Source organism: Ascaphus truei, chromosome 6, assembly GCF_040206685.1.
Source record: "Ascaphus truei isolate aAscTru1 chromosome 6, aAscTru1.hap1, whole genome shotgun sequence".
Taxonomy (NCBI): domain Eukaryota; kingdom Metazoa; phylum Chordata; class Amphibia; order Anura; family Ascaphidae; genus Ascaphus; species Ascaphus truei.
In genome coordinates this window covers 30,038,089-30,055,518 of record NC_134488.1, presented here as the reverse complement: position 1 = coordinate 30,055,518, position 17,430 = coordinate 30,038,089, and the positions used below count along the sequence as shown (strand labels likewise).

Here is a 17,430-nt window from a genome sequence, read left to right as displayed (position 1 = left end):
AGAGGCTTGTCTCAGTTTTGTGATTATACAAACGTATGCATTCTTTGTTTGTTGTATGCTTTTCTGTAGCTATGTATTCTCAGATTACTTTTTGCCAAGTACTGTATAACTAGCCATTTGTATGGCACTGTTCAGCATTTTGTAATTACAATATAACTTTGCATTTATATATATAAAAAACGGTGTCGTGGATTTTTTGTGTGATATTTCCCTTCCATTTTATATTGTGACATTTCACTCCCAGTTTAGAAACCCATGAACTAAGGTATCAAAATATTCCCTGATAACGTGTTATAATATAGTTAATCGATAAACATCTAAAGGGCTAAAAGATTTGAAAGTACTGCCTGCATCTACTATATTCGGAACACATCAATATACATACACACATTTGTTCCATCTACTTTAATAAGGCATGAACGGCTTAAAGATCACCTTCAAAATGCCGCCAACTTCCAGTGAACACTCATGTCTTGGCGTACAATGCCAATAATAGTGTAATATAAATATCCTGCGATTACTTTTTATAATGTAGCAATTGGTCAGTATCTAAATGGTTTAAAAAAACAAACAAAAAAAACATACTAAATATATTGTTTAACACCCACTTGATTGTAAGCTCTAGGGGGATTTCCTTTTCCTATTGTATTTTAATTTCCTGTACTGTCTCCTGTAAAGCACAGAGAACACTGTGGGCACACACACGCAGGCATGCCTGCAAAACGGTCAGTATGTAAATTAATCGGATGTGAATGTTCTAGCGGAGTGTGGGGGGGGGGGAACCTACTTTGTCACACCGGTAATTCTACCTCCAACACATACGTTTGCAAATTCATGCATAGGCGACAATTTGTTATAATTTTCAGAAGGCAATCCTTGATTCATGCACCCAACAATTAGAATAAAAACAATATCCATTTTTTAATAACATTACTAGGCTACAAAATTATTTCTACAATAATATGGTATAAAATGAAACATATGTGGCCTGTATAGATATAAAAGCAAACAAATGTTTTGCCCCACGGACAATTTTATATCAGAATTTTGCTTCTATCTTACCATTACTATTTAATAGAAATTAAAGATGCAATTTACCCCTGCTATCAGTTAAAGGCCCCCGCCCGGTAAATGAAGCAGTCGCATAGATAGTCAAAATAACTGGAAGCTGCACAATTTCTATTCAGTATCATTACATATGAATAACACAAAGCAATGGTAATAAGACAAGCATCAATTACCTTGCTTTGTATGCATTGCTGTTATTAACCGCAGTAACTGAATACATAAAAACATTAGTGGTTGCTTGTGACGACAATTAGTATAATTTTGTTCTTTGCAATGCAATTAGTATTTGACACTATGGGATTAAAATCTGTTTTTAAACGGTATCAAAAAGACCATTTACCTTTTTTTTTGTTTTTTTACATTTTAATCATTATCTTTTTATTTGTTACTAAGTAAAATCACAGTTTTTGGAATGGATTAATGTTTCACGGCTATTGTAATGACGGGATGAATAATTAGCATCCTCTCTTTCAGAGGAATTTACTTATCGCACAACAAATCACCGCAGGTCCATCTAGCAGCAAAAGTGTTAAAGTGCAGAGAGGACAGAAACTAAGAGGAGGGAAAGTCAACGATAGAAGAGAAACATTATAGGGGAGAGTGTTTGGGAGAATGCACACAAAATATGGTTGGCACATACCCATATATAAAAACTGAGTTATAGTATTGTGTGGCACTCAAGGGGATAAAGCAGCAGTCATTACATTTTGATTAGTAGGGAAATACAACACTGGACAGATGCCAGATCACAAAAAGATCGAGATCTGTGGTTCTGGGGCTTAGAACAGACCACCAGGATTCAAGGCTTAGTCCATGTATTTGCACACAGGTAAATGCACTTAATATAAAAAAAAAAAAGCAAACACTTCGTGCCCTGTGGAGGTTTGAGAAAACTAGCAGCTAGACCATTGGCTACATTTCCAGGCATCCATCTGTAAGCTTCTTACTTGCATACTATAGTATAGACACCATTTTTCCACATCAACCCCCATAGGAACATGTTTTGGGGGGTGGAGGGCAGAGGGGGAGAAGTGACAATTTTGCTCATCCTAAACAGTCAAACTGCTAAATAACCACCTGGCGCTCGCAGCTTAGACGTAGCTGAAAAGTGCTAAAATGGGTGGGCACAGAGAGCTAAATCAAACACTGAAACAAAACACATATTAGCAATACTGCACAATAAGACATATCTACGAGTGAAAGCCAAATCACTTACACTTTCTGGGATGGAAAGCAAACCAAAGCTGGTAACTCATCTTTTTCTTACATGGCCAGGTTATGTAAACAGGCTTAAATGCAAAATAAAAAGGTCAGCCAGGTAAGAGAGACAACGGATTTTCTGGAGATTCTATATAAGCCACTTCCAAGTAAATAAAGGATACGCTCGCTTTGACAAAGCATACATTTCAAATAAAGCATATGATAAACACTGCTAATTTGTGCTGCTCGATTAGAAAATACAAGGTGAACGGATTTGTTTTACATTTTTTGTAAACAAATGGGGTACTGATTGTGTATTAACTTTCTGGCAACAGCACACGATAATCCCATGTTTTAATACAAAAGTATTGTACAATTTAAAAATAAATAAATACAATCAAAACCTCTATGTCTAACATTTTCATTACTTGGAGGCAACCATCTAAAATGATGGCTGGTATGAGCAATATTGGTATTATGGAGAAGTTTATATCAATACTTTGAGGGTTCCAACATATAAAGGACACCAAATCTCTGCACATCAGTTACATGATTTACGTATAAAATGTGTTACCAGGAAGTAATACATTGAGAGTTACCTCTTGTTTTCAAGTATGTCCTGGGCATAGAGTTAAATGGGTGGTATGGTTTTATACAGAAGGGCCTGCAATACATTTCTGCACAATGGATGGAGTAAGGGTGTTCCCAAAACTCCACTTAGGCTAAGGCCCCGCTCCCTCAGTCAGCGCGCCCGCACTGCAGACAGGCGGCGCGCTGACAGGCACAGACCGCGATATGCGGTCTGTAGGGAGCCGGAGCGGGGGGTGGGGGGCGTGGTTTGAGCAGAGGGACCCGCTACTCCCCCCCCTCCCTCCACGGGCTCGGTCTCCCGGGATGCAGGAGGGAGCTGCTGCGGGCTGCTGTAAGGTAAGACACACACACACACACACACACACACCCTACCTTGTGTAGGAAGCTGTCTGACAGCTCCCGCCGCTGATAGGCTCATCAGCGCACCACGTGACGCGTCACCGCTCGGGATCACAATTTTCTGCATCCCCTGGCGGCTGACGCGTCACAGCGCGTAGTGAGCCGTGCAGCGAGGGGGGACTGGGACCGGCTCAGAAGGATTCCCCTGCTGGTGGGGAACGCTCACGCGGCCGCCCGGCGCAGCGAGTCCCAGCCCTTAGGCACACCTGTCGATTTTCTGGAGTAACCAGTGAATAATGCATTTGGAATTTAATTAGCTATCCCTAAAAACCAGTATAGTTGGGAGTTCCAGCAGATGGGTTTGGGACCCACTGGTTTCACAAGTTAAAAATAAAAATTAAGAAAGTTAAGAAAAAGCATCATCTTTTCACCTATTTCATCCTACATTCTCTTGAAAAGGTTTCATATTTATTTTATTCAGTAGTATATAATGCATGCAGCACTCTACTGTACATGAAATATGGCTTTCACAATGAGCAAGTGGGCCAAAGAGCTTACAATGTATTTTTGTAGAGTTATTCTCAGGGACAAAGTAACATAGGCAAGGAGCTGTCACTTGGATTCAAACCAGATCAATTAGGACCACTAGAATAAGAAAAAAATCATAAAATAAATAAAAGTGAGAATACACAGAATCTGAGAGGATCGAGTCCTTGTGTTTTAAACTCAATATCCACCAAACAAATCAATAAAAATAAAAACTTAACCCTCAAGTAAAAGCTAACCAAAAACCACAGACATAAAATATGTAACTATAATTAAAATGGAGAGCTAGGGCGGTTTATTCAGATACCCATGTATTGTAGGTTTTAAATATACGCAGATAGTTAATAAAAAGGTAATAAAACAAAAATATCAGACTGTTTCTTGTGCGCGCCATATTTGGTTGTTTTTATTACAAGCTATGTACCAGACCATTATTAATACATTGTATTATCGCTAAAACCATCATTGGTATATTATGTATCCAATCTCTTTTTAAAATTCAAAATGGAGGTGGTTGTATTCAATTACTGCTATCCCCTGTTGAACGGGGTGTAACTGAACAACTTCAATAGTTCCCCAAACAAGGGGAAATAATCTACTCAACTCCCATCTAATGATTAAGTAGAGAAACTAAACGGTGTAATAGGCTCGATTGGACACGGAGGAGAGATCTGCGAAGAGGGAGAGCCACCCAGAAGCCCGCAGTGCTCGTGGGGACATCTCAACCCTCTGGTCCTACCATTGAACAGTACGTGCCAACGCAACACTAAGGCTGCGTCCATGGTCGGGCAGACCGCGCGCACGCCGACTGATCAAATTGCCCAATGAAGTGATCGCTTCAATGTGACGTGTGGGCACACGCGTGCGGGAGGGTGCTCGCATTGCGATAGATATCAGTTCAAACTGATTTCTTGGCGTGACAGGCCGGTCACGAGAGCGGTTCGCCCAATGAGGGCAAACCAGCTCCGTGACATCACTGGCACGCTCCTAGACACGCCCACGGACAGCGCGCGTACCATGGCCAGGGAAAGCACCCACTTTCCCTCAGCCTCCGCGCGTCTCCGCACAGCTGAACTTACCACGGCCGCAGCCTAAGACTGACCCGCGTTCCACATCCTACGCTTCTTCCTGGACCAAAGAAAGAAAAATAAGTAAAAATAAGTAACACTAAGTAACCCTCTCAGGTCAGTCGTGAAGTCTGACAGCATTAGCCATTGATCATTGTAGTAGAGCATTAACTGCATCTTGCAAAATTACCAGTTAATCTATATGATGCAGTCGGCCTGTGTCCCAAGAGTAGTTCCAAAGATTAAATATTAACATGGTGTAATACCGCTGCATACAATGTATGGTTATAAAATATCTGTTGTCTAATTTGATAGAAGACGCAGCTGTAGATGGGCAGAAATAGCCAGCGCACAAACAAAGATACACCCGGAGTAATGATCACAACCTGTGGCCAAAGGCAGGTACACACCACACTTCCAAATCTGCACCTATTGCTCCCTTCCGTTCCCCTGTGGATATTCTCCACTTGTACAGCCACAAACATCTTGAGGGGACGAGTAGTAAAATATTGCTAGTCACTGCACTCCAGTGAAATGGGGGGAAAAAAAAAACAATTAAAGGTTAGAAATGAAAAAAAAAAATAATAATGTTTGCAGCTTGCTGGGTCTGAGATATGACCGAAATCATTATTTCTAATAAAATGAGCTGCCTATTTCTTCCACATTGGGGCAGTATTTAATTAGTATTAGACTAGCCCATCACAATTTTTGCAGCAGAGATGCACAAAGCGGTCATTTTATATTAACCGCACTAGACTTTATTCTATCGCTAACTAAACAAGCAATGCCTATGCTACCTCCTCATATTAACATTACAGCAAAGAGAGCGGGATGTGGGGTATCTTCTCCTGCACAAATAGCTCAGCAATCCCAGCACCGTTGTGTGATCTCTGGCAGTCTGTCTGCATACATTCAAACACATGTATTTATTGAATTTTTTACTTATAAGACCGCTCAACAAACTTTAAAAAGGGATCAAGGGGTCTTCTAATATGTAGCAATTTCAGCTAAACGAGAGGGGAAAACAAGCAACTGAAATTGCCTTCTTCAAGCACAACATAAAATACAGATTTAAATTACTTTTTTTGTGGAGATACCCCTTTTAGAATATATATCTTAGTGACACCCCTATTGCATTAACAGTTTACAGCAAAGGATGCGCTTACGAGGCCAATACATTTGCTTTATTTCCCAACATACAGTAAATGCCCACGGTCACTAAACTAGAATGGACACCAGCATTAACATTACAGGGGGTCCCCTAAACGAATATCAGGCGAGGGGCAAGAAAACGATGCAAAGCTTGTATTGCAGGTACGTTTTAGAACAAACAAGTGCCGTTTCAGTTTTATTTTTAAAAGCTGATCAACCAGTGATGTTACTTTGAAGCAGAACTACTAGAAAATGTACATTCAGTTGTTGTATTATTTTTTTTCTCTAAGAACTAGTTAAACAAACATTGCCAGAGGGAATACCAACACATTGTAAAGCAATGCACTGCTGGCCCAAATGATATTGATAGGGTTAAATCAGGTGCTAGTGCTGCTCAGTAATAATTCTCCAAGGCAAAGCATATCTTGGCTCTTCCCGTACACTTGCACCCCTCCTCTCTACTTCCTGTAAGTCATTATGACATCACCGATACCTGACCTGTTTATTAGACAGTAGTGATTTAAAGGTAAATAAGACTTGCATTGTGGATTCTTAAAGAGGAATCAACAGTGGGGAAAACAAAAACAACACAGCTAAAGGGAATCTTGTGAGCACAATATCAACATTAAAGGGTTCTTTGTAATCAACAAAAAGTTTAAATAAGGTAGCAGAGAGAAAAAAATGGAAAATGAATGTATCTTTTTTTTTACTTTTTATAAATAGTTGTTTTTAATTTAGTATTCTGCCTATTCTACTATTGTAGAGGAACAAAAGAAATACTAAATAAATTGTGCAAATACTTTCGTCAGATTAGTACGCAGAACCCCAATACAATAAAGGAATCAAATTACAATACACTTAATTTCATGACCAACATTGCTAAAATAAATTGTAACTAGCTATTGATGCAAAAACATTTGACTTAAGTCTTTGAAAGCCCCAATGTTAGAACTGCTGAGATACTGATTTAACACAGTTGCTCTACTTAATTTTACAATGAAGCAGCTGGCCACCGTTTACATGGAGCATAAGATGATGATTTCTTTAAATCATAATACACAATTGACAGTACAGCTGGTGTTCTTTGCAAAAGGAAAGCTAAAGACTAACTCCACAATGCGATATTGCAAACACAAAAACAGTAAACAGATAATCCGTCAGTGCAATAACAGTTTTTGTTAAATAAAAAACACAGAAGCTGAAGCACCCTCAAAAGAATTAAGTTAATTTCTGAAAGAAAAGGAGGGTTTTGCAACCTTCCTCACAAGATTAAGTGTCTGTACTTTATAGATTTAATCCACTGTCAAACAAACAATCTGTGGTTCATCATACAAAGAAATGTAAAAATCTTCTAAGAAACCCACAGAAACACTTGTGAGAAGGTGGTATACACATGTTAAGTCAGACAAATTCATTTTTAAACATATCAACTGAAAATTGAATAATGCAGAATTGTGCTCACACACAATTGTGCCATCACAGAATACAACATGCACACCCATCTTAGATTGCAAAATATGTATTTAATTACAAAATAAATCAGTGGCAGGACAGAATACGTCATATTACATGTATTTAAGTTCTTTCAGGAAGGATAGTACCCCATCAGTATTGTTATCCATGATCTGCCAAGTGCTAAATGCTACCAGCATCAGAAATTATTTTAAAAATGTCCCAAAAAACATTTTACATATAAAAATATGCAAGTTACTTGGGATAATGATCATTACTATTCATTAAGGACATGAGCACCAGCCAACTGTAAGATAACTTTTTTTACTCAACCCAATTGCAAAGTTACATGCTCCACACTAATTACAATAATTTGTTTCTAAACACACAGCTTATGCACACAAGCATTAGATCCTAAATCAGATACATCTCCTGCTTACATTCAGAACACAGATGCAACCCTATAATCCCTGTGTAAATACAAACATTTTCTGAGGTTCAAATTACTACATACATTTGATTAAACTGCTGGGTTGGAAACATGAAAATTTCCTTAAGAAAAAAGGCAGCTAGAAGTTTTTCGATAAACAAACATGTAATTAATGAAACATTCTCAAGCATTTAATTAAATGACAATGCTCAAAGATTTAATTTTTACTTCATAGGTGCCATTCCAAAAGTTGGAGTCCTTTGGCTAGACCACTAGTATCTGTAAGAACTATCTTCAACATTATCGGATACAAATTAAGATTTCTACACCCACCCTCCAATTTCAAGTACAAGGCGACATTCAATACATAACGTTGTCCAATTATCAGTCTACCGTAGTAACAAATGTTAAACATGCGTTAGTGCCGTACCTGAAGTGTTCATTAAAAGACGTTTACGCAGAAATATAATAACTTTAATAGAAAACAATCTACAATGTGTTGTAGGCCCCTCTTGCAGGAAACTGTTAAACAAGTGACAACACAAATCTATGCAGAGTCCTAAAGCGCAGCAAGATATACTGAAAGCAATTACAGAAAGCACCCTCTTCATTTTTTTTTTTTTGGTAATACTTTTTTTTTGGTCAGTTTTTTTTATTTTTAACCAGGATGGGAACTATGGGGGACCCCGAATTAAGAAAATAAAATGTGGTTCTGCTCTGGGGAACCCCTGGCTCTCGTTCTGGTTAAAAACAAAAAAAATGCAACAAAAAAGGAATACTTTTCCATTTTACGTAATTCTTTAAACTAAGCAACCAAGCCACAGTGTACAATCTTACTCTAAGGAAATTGTGACAATTTGTGTCTTAGCAACGACAGGTTTCCAGAGCAACCTGCAAAAAGACCAAAGTAGCAATAAACTCAATTGAAGAGAAGTGACCTATGTGCATTCTAAGAGAAAACAATGTGAAATATACACAGATGGATCTCCAGTTAATTAGCAAAGGATAAGCAGAGAAAACAGCATTAGTCAGCACTGTGAGGCCCGTTTGTGTAGTGTGAAAAAAAAAAAAAGCGATTTAGTTTCAGTGACTAAAATATTTGGTGGACCAATAGGATCTTTACTGCACATGTTAACCTGCAGTACTGCCAGAGGGGCCAGGAAAGCGTCGTGTTGCTGGCCTCTCTGGCAGAAGAGGGGTGAACCTCTGCATCAGAGCTTGAAATTGATTTTTAGCACCTGGAGCTTAGGGAGATAAAAGGAAATGCAGTTGAGTCACAAGCTTTAAAGGCTGCTATGCCACTATGTCCGATTACAATAAGATGCAATGTTATGTAACATCACAATTCCCACTTCCAATTGATTAAAGCTTTTCCTCATAAAAAAAAAAGTCCATTGCCAAACTACACCCACTGACAAAATCACCTGAACTTGAATTAAGGAGCACATTTTCAAAATGTTGCTTTTACATTTATTGAACCCATGATTCCTGGGAGACTACTACGTACGTATACATGAAAAACATATACTGTATTGTTTTTTTAATGGCTGTGTGTAACATCAAAGTGTCAAATTTAAAGTGTGTGGCAGAGTTAATTTTGGAGTTAATTTTGGAGTTGACGAATTGAGGAAGATCGGGACTCTGCACAACAACTTTGCAACTGTGAGAACTTAACTTTCCAAAAGCTGTGATTCTTTGTACTCTTTCTATCCTCCAACACCTGGGAAGTCTCTCCTCCTGCATCTCACCATGCCCTCCCTACTGCTTTTTCTGTTTACCGTTTCCTCACTCCTTTGTGAATGTGTCTGTTCTCTCCAACTTCCCCATTATTTATACACCTCCCTCCCAACAACTTCTTTACCCCTCAATAAAAAACACCCACACAAATCCTCTATTCAAACCCTCTATCTACTCCTTCCTGCTGCTGGGGATCTCCCCTAAGCCTGAACCCAGACATACACACCTGATCTCACCCATGCCTTCCTGCCATCTCTTCCCCTGTAAATTGTGTTAACCCACTCATTTTAATACTGACTAACCGTAAAACTCGCCCCACAAATCAAGCATCCCAATAGCCTACACTCATGGTTACTGTCCCACACTCAGTCACTCCTACCACCCATTGTGACCAAGCGCTGCCATCTACAGCACTTATTCCTTCACCTGCTGTCTCTGTAAGTTCCCCATCAAACCTCTTAAGATTGTAAGATCTTCGGGGCAGGGATTTCCGTTCCTATTGTCTGATTTTGCTGCACTTATTGTATTATAATTCCCTGTACTGTATTCTTTGTTAAGCGCCGAGTACACTTTTGGCGCTATATAAATAAAGATATACAATACAACACATGTTAAGCTTTTCATTTGTGGCCTACTTAAATGGATTTCATATCATGTGACCAAGATACAGAATGTTATAAACAGGATAACAAATAATGTAATCATATAGTAAACAATTTCTCTAACCTTCTTCATACTTCCATTAAAATAAATACTAGATTTCATTGTACTAAGTTCCCAGAGTACACCGATACCAGATATTTATAGGTGTACATACTTTTTGGCTAATGCAGACTCCACATTAGTAAGACTGTTTCCACGTGAATATTTCAGGGCTGGATGTAAAAGGCGCACACCATTATTGACGAGGCAGTTGCCGAGGGAAGGAAAATGGGCACTTTTAGTAAACTTTTATATATTATTTACTTTTTAAATGTAAAGAACTCTGACCACATTAAGTGATTGAGTTAATTCAGCTCATCAGCACTTCTATAAAGTGCTGAAATCTGCGGCAGTCGGCTGATTTAAAGACCCAATTGCTTTTTTTGGGGCAAACTTTAACAACAAATCACGAGGCTGTCAGGCAGCGAGCAAGCTGGGAGATGTAGTCTTTGGGTGTCAAAAGCCGTAGGGGAAAGGACAGGCAACAAGAGCCCTATTTAAACAAAACACACACACGCGTAGCTGATGAAGCAGGGAGAGAGCTGCAGATGCGGGTAGGTCCTCGCAAAACCTCTGATCGCGACGGCCATTTTGTTAAAAAAAAGTTTTTTTGTTTTTTTAAACGGGAACCACGCTGAGACCGCGTTATAAGCTGATCTGCATTGTAGCAAATCGCACTATAACGGGATTGAGCTGTACCTGCAAATGCCCGGTCCCCCAGCACGCCACATAACACAAGAGACTAAGGGTGAGCGCTGCGGGACACATCGACGAGGTGAAACTAGCAGAGACTGGACAGAAACTGCGCAGTGGAAGGGGTGTAGAGGGAGGAAAACTGGTGGGCCCAGAGAAAAGTAAGAGAAGTGCTAAGCCCCTCATAAAACACAGAAGTACGAAACCCCAGCCACAAAACACCAGGGCAGCTGAAAGACAGACATGTTTGTAGTACCACATTATCTTCATTACTATGCTCATTTTATCTCCATCATGAAGGTGATCTTGCATGGATTGTGACAAGCCCAGAGAACTCACACCTAAGATTTCAATACAAAATATAGATAAAGAGCACACTATAAAGAACTACAGTAGAGTGGAAACAAGCTCAAAACAGACCGCAATCACGAACAAAAATTGAATGTGCTTCACATTCCACCCTAAACATACCATACATATCTATAAAGATATAGATGTGTAAATAAAACTGGCAATGGCAAAATCGAGCTATAATCAAATCATGGCTAAGTTTATGAATAAGTGAGGCAATGCGAAGAAAAAAAAAAAAAAAGGCTGTGAAACCAGAAGAAACCCATTACCCCTGCCGCACTATCCTCAGATTTATCCGAGGAAGATAGTCATAGTGGTTCAACACCTGAAACAAAAGATCAGGAACAATTTTCCACAGTCTACAGCCAGAAAAAAAAGTGCTGAAACTAATTTTTTCTCCTTTCGTCGAAAAAATAAATCTCTATCAAAAATATTATACAAGAAAAATTACCACAGATCAACTCACATGGCCAAAGACTAGAAGTAGAGAACAGAACAAAGATGCGAGACAAATCCAGAAAATCCAACTTAAACCACAAACAAAAACAATATCTACTAGGTAAGAAAAATTAAGACATACTTTATTTTTTATTTTTATTTATAAAATGTTTTACCAGGAAGAAATACATTGAGAGTTACCTCTCGTTTTCAATTATGTCCTGGGCATAGAGTTATGAACAATATATGGATACAGAAGAGAAGCCACAGAATAACCTGTTTATAATATGAACGCCAGAATCTGTTAAAGGAAACCCTCTCACCCACTGAGAAAATGGCTGACCCAGGCATTAATACAAAATAGTGCAGATTTGAAAGAGATAGAAAGAGCGCACAGAGTAGGATGAAGTAAAACCACGGCCAGTATATGTACACTAGAATGTATGTACTCATCACTATTTGATCTTTCACAGATCACCATCATTATCAGAAACAAGGTTAATGAGAGATATAATAAATGTATTATTAGGCACACGAGGGACTTTAGGAGCACCACCACCTACTCAGGGACCAGTAGGAATTCCAATGTCTAATATAAAAAGCTACAATAGGACAATTGCCCACTGACCCTAGGGAAATAGCCCTATGGTTAAATGAAAGAATGCATTCTCTAGAGGGCGTTTATCCTACTCCTACCCCAGTACAGAAACTAGACTTAGTAAATGCTTCACTACCCTCAGGATTGTCACTTACTTTTTCAGAAACTAGAGATTGGGATATGGTAATAAGTAATGTGTGTGAAAAAACACATGGAAAAGTTATAGTATCCTTCCCTGGCTGAAACATTAGGGCAGGTGAATTAATAAAGTGGAATAGTTGCGGCATACATATTAGAGCTTAGATTTACACAAGGAAATCATGATATAGTTTGGGGTTAAATAAGGTGGTGGGGGGGGGGGAACAGAAAGGGGCTGATAGTGTAGTGTGTCAAAAACACTTTAATGCACAAAACACATATTAAAAGCCCCCCTGAGGGCGTACTCACATTTGGCACAGCCACTCAGGGCATATAATGGTATCTTTAGCAGCAACACGCTGCTCGGGGTGAGTCTAGTCGGCGTCTGATGTCACTTCCCGGCTGTCACAGAGTTCCTCCTCCTCTCCTCTTCCACTCAACGCGTTTCGCAAGATGAACAATCACTTGCGTCGTCAGGCCGGGAAGTGACGTCAGACGCCGGCGGGAGTCAACCGCGCGAGCACCCCAGCGGCCGCCAACGGGAGACCAAGCCGGACGAGACTCACCCCGAGCAGCGTGTTGCTGCTAAAGATACCATTATATGCCCTGAGTGGCTGTGCCAAATGTGAGTACGCCCTCAGGGGGGCTTTTGATATGTTTTGTGCAATAAAGTGTTTTTGACATACTACACTATCAGCCCCTTTCTGTTCTCTCTCCCCCCCCCCCCCCACACCTTTTTCTACCCTATCTACCAAGCCTGGCTACGCTGCTGTTGACTACAACCAGAATTGGCTGCTTATGACTGCACCTGTCGGTGACACACTCCCTCACCCCGTGTATCCTCGTTCCTGGAAGAAATTGGCCTTTGTTTGTATGAGGTCGAGTGGTCTCCTGATCTACTATTTTATCATTTATTTTAGTTTTTGGTTATCCATTGTTTTGCATATTACCTATACTATTGAGATTTTCACTCTTTCACCACTAGGTGATGCTATGGTACCATATCAGGGAGCGCCGTCCAGTCTGTTGTGCGTTTTTATAGTTTGGGGTTGTCTGAAACCTTTTATTAAGGTCAAGGTCTCCTTTTAGATCTAGAAAAACAGATGCAAGGGATGCCAGCAGGAGAAAGAGCCGCAAGATTACCTGAAATACTAAAAGCTTGTAGGCAAGACCCTAACGGGAGAAACAACTGGAACACCCAAAATAAAAAGAGAAGGTGGAAAACCCGAAAAATGAGAAAGAGGAAGAACCTTTAATACACACCAAGAAGATGGGGAGGATCATTTAATTAATCAATAAATTTCCCCAGAGAAACTAATTTTAGAAGACATACCAGAGGAAGAGATAACTAAGGATATCAAAACACCTAATCAACTCCCTCCTCACTATGAGGGTGGATCAAGATAATCTCAGGCGCGTTACAAGTGGTGCCCAACGTGACCTGAAAGAGTGGTGCAGTTACCAGATCTCATGGACTGGCAGTTAAATGCATAAAAATGAATTTACTACCATGGATACTGTACCAGTTCCATACTCACCCTGTCCCAATTAAAAAATGTGCGACATACAGGACACCACAAGCAAATATCAAATGGAAAAAAGAAGCCTAGAGTAAGTCGTAAACTTTTATACTAACCCAAGTGTGCAGGTGGCCTGGCCTCACAAACCTCCTGTCATACTATAAAGGTGGTATCTGAACCGTACAGGAAAGGGCACTACGGATTTCTGCAAAAAAAAAAAATAATAATTTTTTATTAAAGTCTTCTAAAAAAAAAAAAAAAAAATGTTTTAAATTGTTTTTTGTGGGGACTTTAATAAAAATGTTTTGTTGCACAAATCCATAGTGGCCTTTTTTCCTGGTTGATTCAGATATCGCAGCGAGTAACTGGTCTCACATGAGAAACGAGCACAAATATAAGTATCATTGACAACGCAAAAAAAACTGGTAGAGATTTAATCACTAGCAACAAGTGCAGGTAATCAGGATACATTGCTATGGATTTCCAGAAGCCATAGACCAAACCCAGGACACCCTCTGAGCGCTGTTAACCACTCCCTAAAGCTATGACACACACCTAAACTGAAACACTCGGGTATGGTTTAGATTAGCGGTGCGCAAACTGTGGGGCTCGGTGGTTAAAGGGGACCGCGCTCGACTACAGGCTGGGGGACGAGGACTCTTGACTAGGCTCCGACAAGCAAGATGGCCGTCGGGACCAAACAGACTGCAGAGGAGCCTGAGAAGATAGAAAGTTGAGTTCCTGGCTGTCCATGTAGCTGGGATGTGCATGGGATTACCGGCCAGTTCCCATCTCTGCTTGGTTAACCTGAACTATCTGGCTCCACCGTCTTTACCACTACCCCCGACCCTTTCCGGGTCTCCCCTTGGCCTGGCCGGACAATGATTCCGGTCTCTAGTGGATCAAGACAAGAGACTGGAGGTATTTGAGGTGGTTGGGTTTTGGGGGTAAGGGAGATCTCTGGATTCTGCAATGCTTGACAAGCAGCCATTCTGTTTTTGAATGAATCATCTGGACCCCTTCCGAGACCTATAGCGGTCATGCAAATGACCCGGCCAGGACACAATAAGAAACCGCTTCCACAGGTTTGGGTGACCCCCCACCACAAACTACGACTGAACCCTAACAATTTAGGTGATTCAGCCACCCCCCTCCCCCCCCCCCCAACACATATACCTAGCAACCAGACTGATATAAAACTTTATACATTAGGTTTCAGGATATCAAAACTTGTGTTTGTTTCCCAACGCATTTGATTCCCAACGCATTTAGGGGTGTTTTCCCTTCTGCTTACTACTCGTCATTTAGCAGCAGGAAAAAAAAGAGAGAAAAAAAAGGGGGGGTGGGGGGGAGAGAACGTGGTGATCCCAATTAGGCACAGGGTTCCTTTTAGTGCAGAGAGAGTAATTACAGACCCGGAAGGTAGATTTCTGATCATACACGGCTCACTCTCAGAAACAGCAATTACCCTGGTTAATATATACGCACCTAATGAGAACCAAACTGAAATTCTTAGACAGGTCCCAGAGTCAATCGATCAGCGATATGTGTCTCCGCTTGTGGTCGGAGGAGATATGAATAGGACTCGGCCCCAGAGGTGGATAGAGCCACTGATCCGGGTCAGGCCTATAAAATTCATATTCAAAATACAGCAATTTTTTTTTTTATTTTTAGAGATTTGATAAAGGAATTTTTACTGATGGATATATGGAGAGCGCAACATCAGGGCCAACGGGACTATACTTCCTACTCCCCCCCCCCCCTCACCAGACTTTGATAGAATATTTTTTGAATACCAAAAATATTTTCCATGCAGATAAATTCAGATATTAGTTTAATTACATGGTCTGACCAGGCGCCTATTGATTTGACCCATACCCCCCCCCCCTCTTTGTTAAAAATAAAGTGTTTCATTGGAGATTAAATGACTCCCTGTTAAACTACCCCGAGGTTGAAAATAAAATCAAACTATCCCTGAACGAATATTTAGTATAAACAAAGTATCTGTTTCGGAGCCCTCGATGCTCTGGGAAGCTCATAAAGCAACGGTCAGAGGTGATTTCATCTCTATAGCCTCACATAGGGAAAAAAAGCAAACAAACTTTATAAGGAATTATCGGACAAAATCGCTAAATTGGAAAGGTTACATAAAACCAACCCATCAAAAAAAACTGTATAAATCCCTCTCAGATGCTACTGGTGCTAAAACTGGCTCAGTTAGAGGACGTTGAGAGATCTTTGAAATGGACCAACAAACTATATTATGACAAGGGGAACAAAGCTGACAGACTTCTTGCTAATAAACTTAGGGGTATGAGCGTTAGATCGCAAGTCTCCTCAATTAAACATAAAAATGGATTGCTCAATAATTCACTGAATTCTACACTAAATTATACAATTTGAAACCCCCCAAAGAACAACCCAACTCTCGACTTTAGAATCTATCTCCCGATATCTGGAGGGGTGTGACCTTCCCTATCTGACCTCAGCCGAACTAGTCGCTCTTAATGGTAAAATTACACAAATGGAGCTAACAAACGCAGTTAAATCCCTGAAATTAACAAAATCCCCAATTCCCGATGGCCTCACTAATGCATACTATAAAAACCCGTCGATCCTCTCCCAGTACATGCTAGAAATGATTAATTCATTCTTAGAGGGTAAGCAGATACCCACAACTATGTCCCCCGCAAAGTTGGCCATTATACACAGAGGGTCGGGATCCTCTCCAATGTCGCAGTTATAGCCCAATATCGTTGCTGAACAATGATCTTAAGATCTATAGTAAAATTTTAGCCAACCGACTGAATCGTATTCTACCGAGGCTGATAAATGTCTTTCAGGTTGAGTTTATCACGGAAAGACAAGCCTCAGATAACACCCGGAAAATAATAGATATCATAGATCATATACATTCCACAGAGACCAAAGCCATTCTGTTGAGTCTAGAGAAGGCTTTTGACAGAATAAACTGGGTCTTTTTAGATAGAACGATGCAAAAGTTTGGTTTCTCAGGACCTTTCCTGGAGGGAGTCAGAGCCCCATATCAGAGCCCAACAGCATGTGTTAAATTATCTGGAAACGAGTTGAACTCTATTAAAATTAAAAATGGTACTAGGCAAGGTTGCCCATTATACCCCCTCTTTGCCTTTTCAATAGAACCACTCGCCTCAAGTATTAGACATAACCCAAATATTCAGGGCATTATAATTGGGGATATAAATAATAAAATCTCGCTCCTCACTGACGACATAATATTAACACTAGCCAACCCATTAACATCACTCCCCAATCTTCAATATCTTCTGACGGTGGTCGGCAGGATCTCGGGATATAAAATTCATAATGATAAATCTGAGGCAAACCTGACGTTACCAACCCAAGAAATTAAATTGTTACAACTAAATT

General features: G+C 40.1%; 1 protein-coding gene across 6 annotated transcripts in view; it reads right to left on the bottom strand.

The window, feature by feature from the left end:
* EYA3 (EYA transcriptional coactivator and phosphatase 3) overlaps positions 1 to 17,430 on the bottom strand; it is a 96,376-nt gene that overhangs the window by 67,423 nt on the left and 11,523 nt on the right. Inside the window, exon 2 of one of the 6 annotated variants that reach the window (XM_075603769.1) lies at positions 14,139 to 14,227. The exons of 4 other annotated variants lie outside the window; for them this stretch is intronic. The gene's annotated coding sequence lies outside the window, so the exon portion shown is untranslated. Of the gene's footprint in view, positions 1 to 4,823; positions 4,873 to 14,138; positions 14,228 to 17,430 lie in introns of all 6 variants that reach the window. One more of the 6 variants, XM_075603768.1, reaches the window with a different exon arrangement.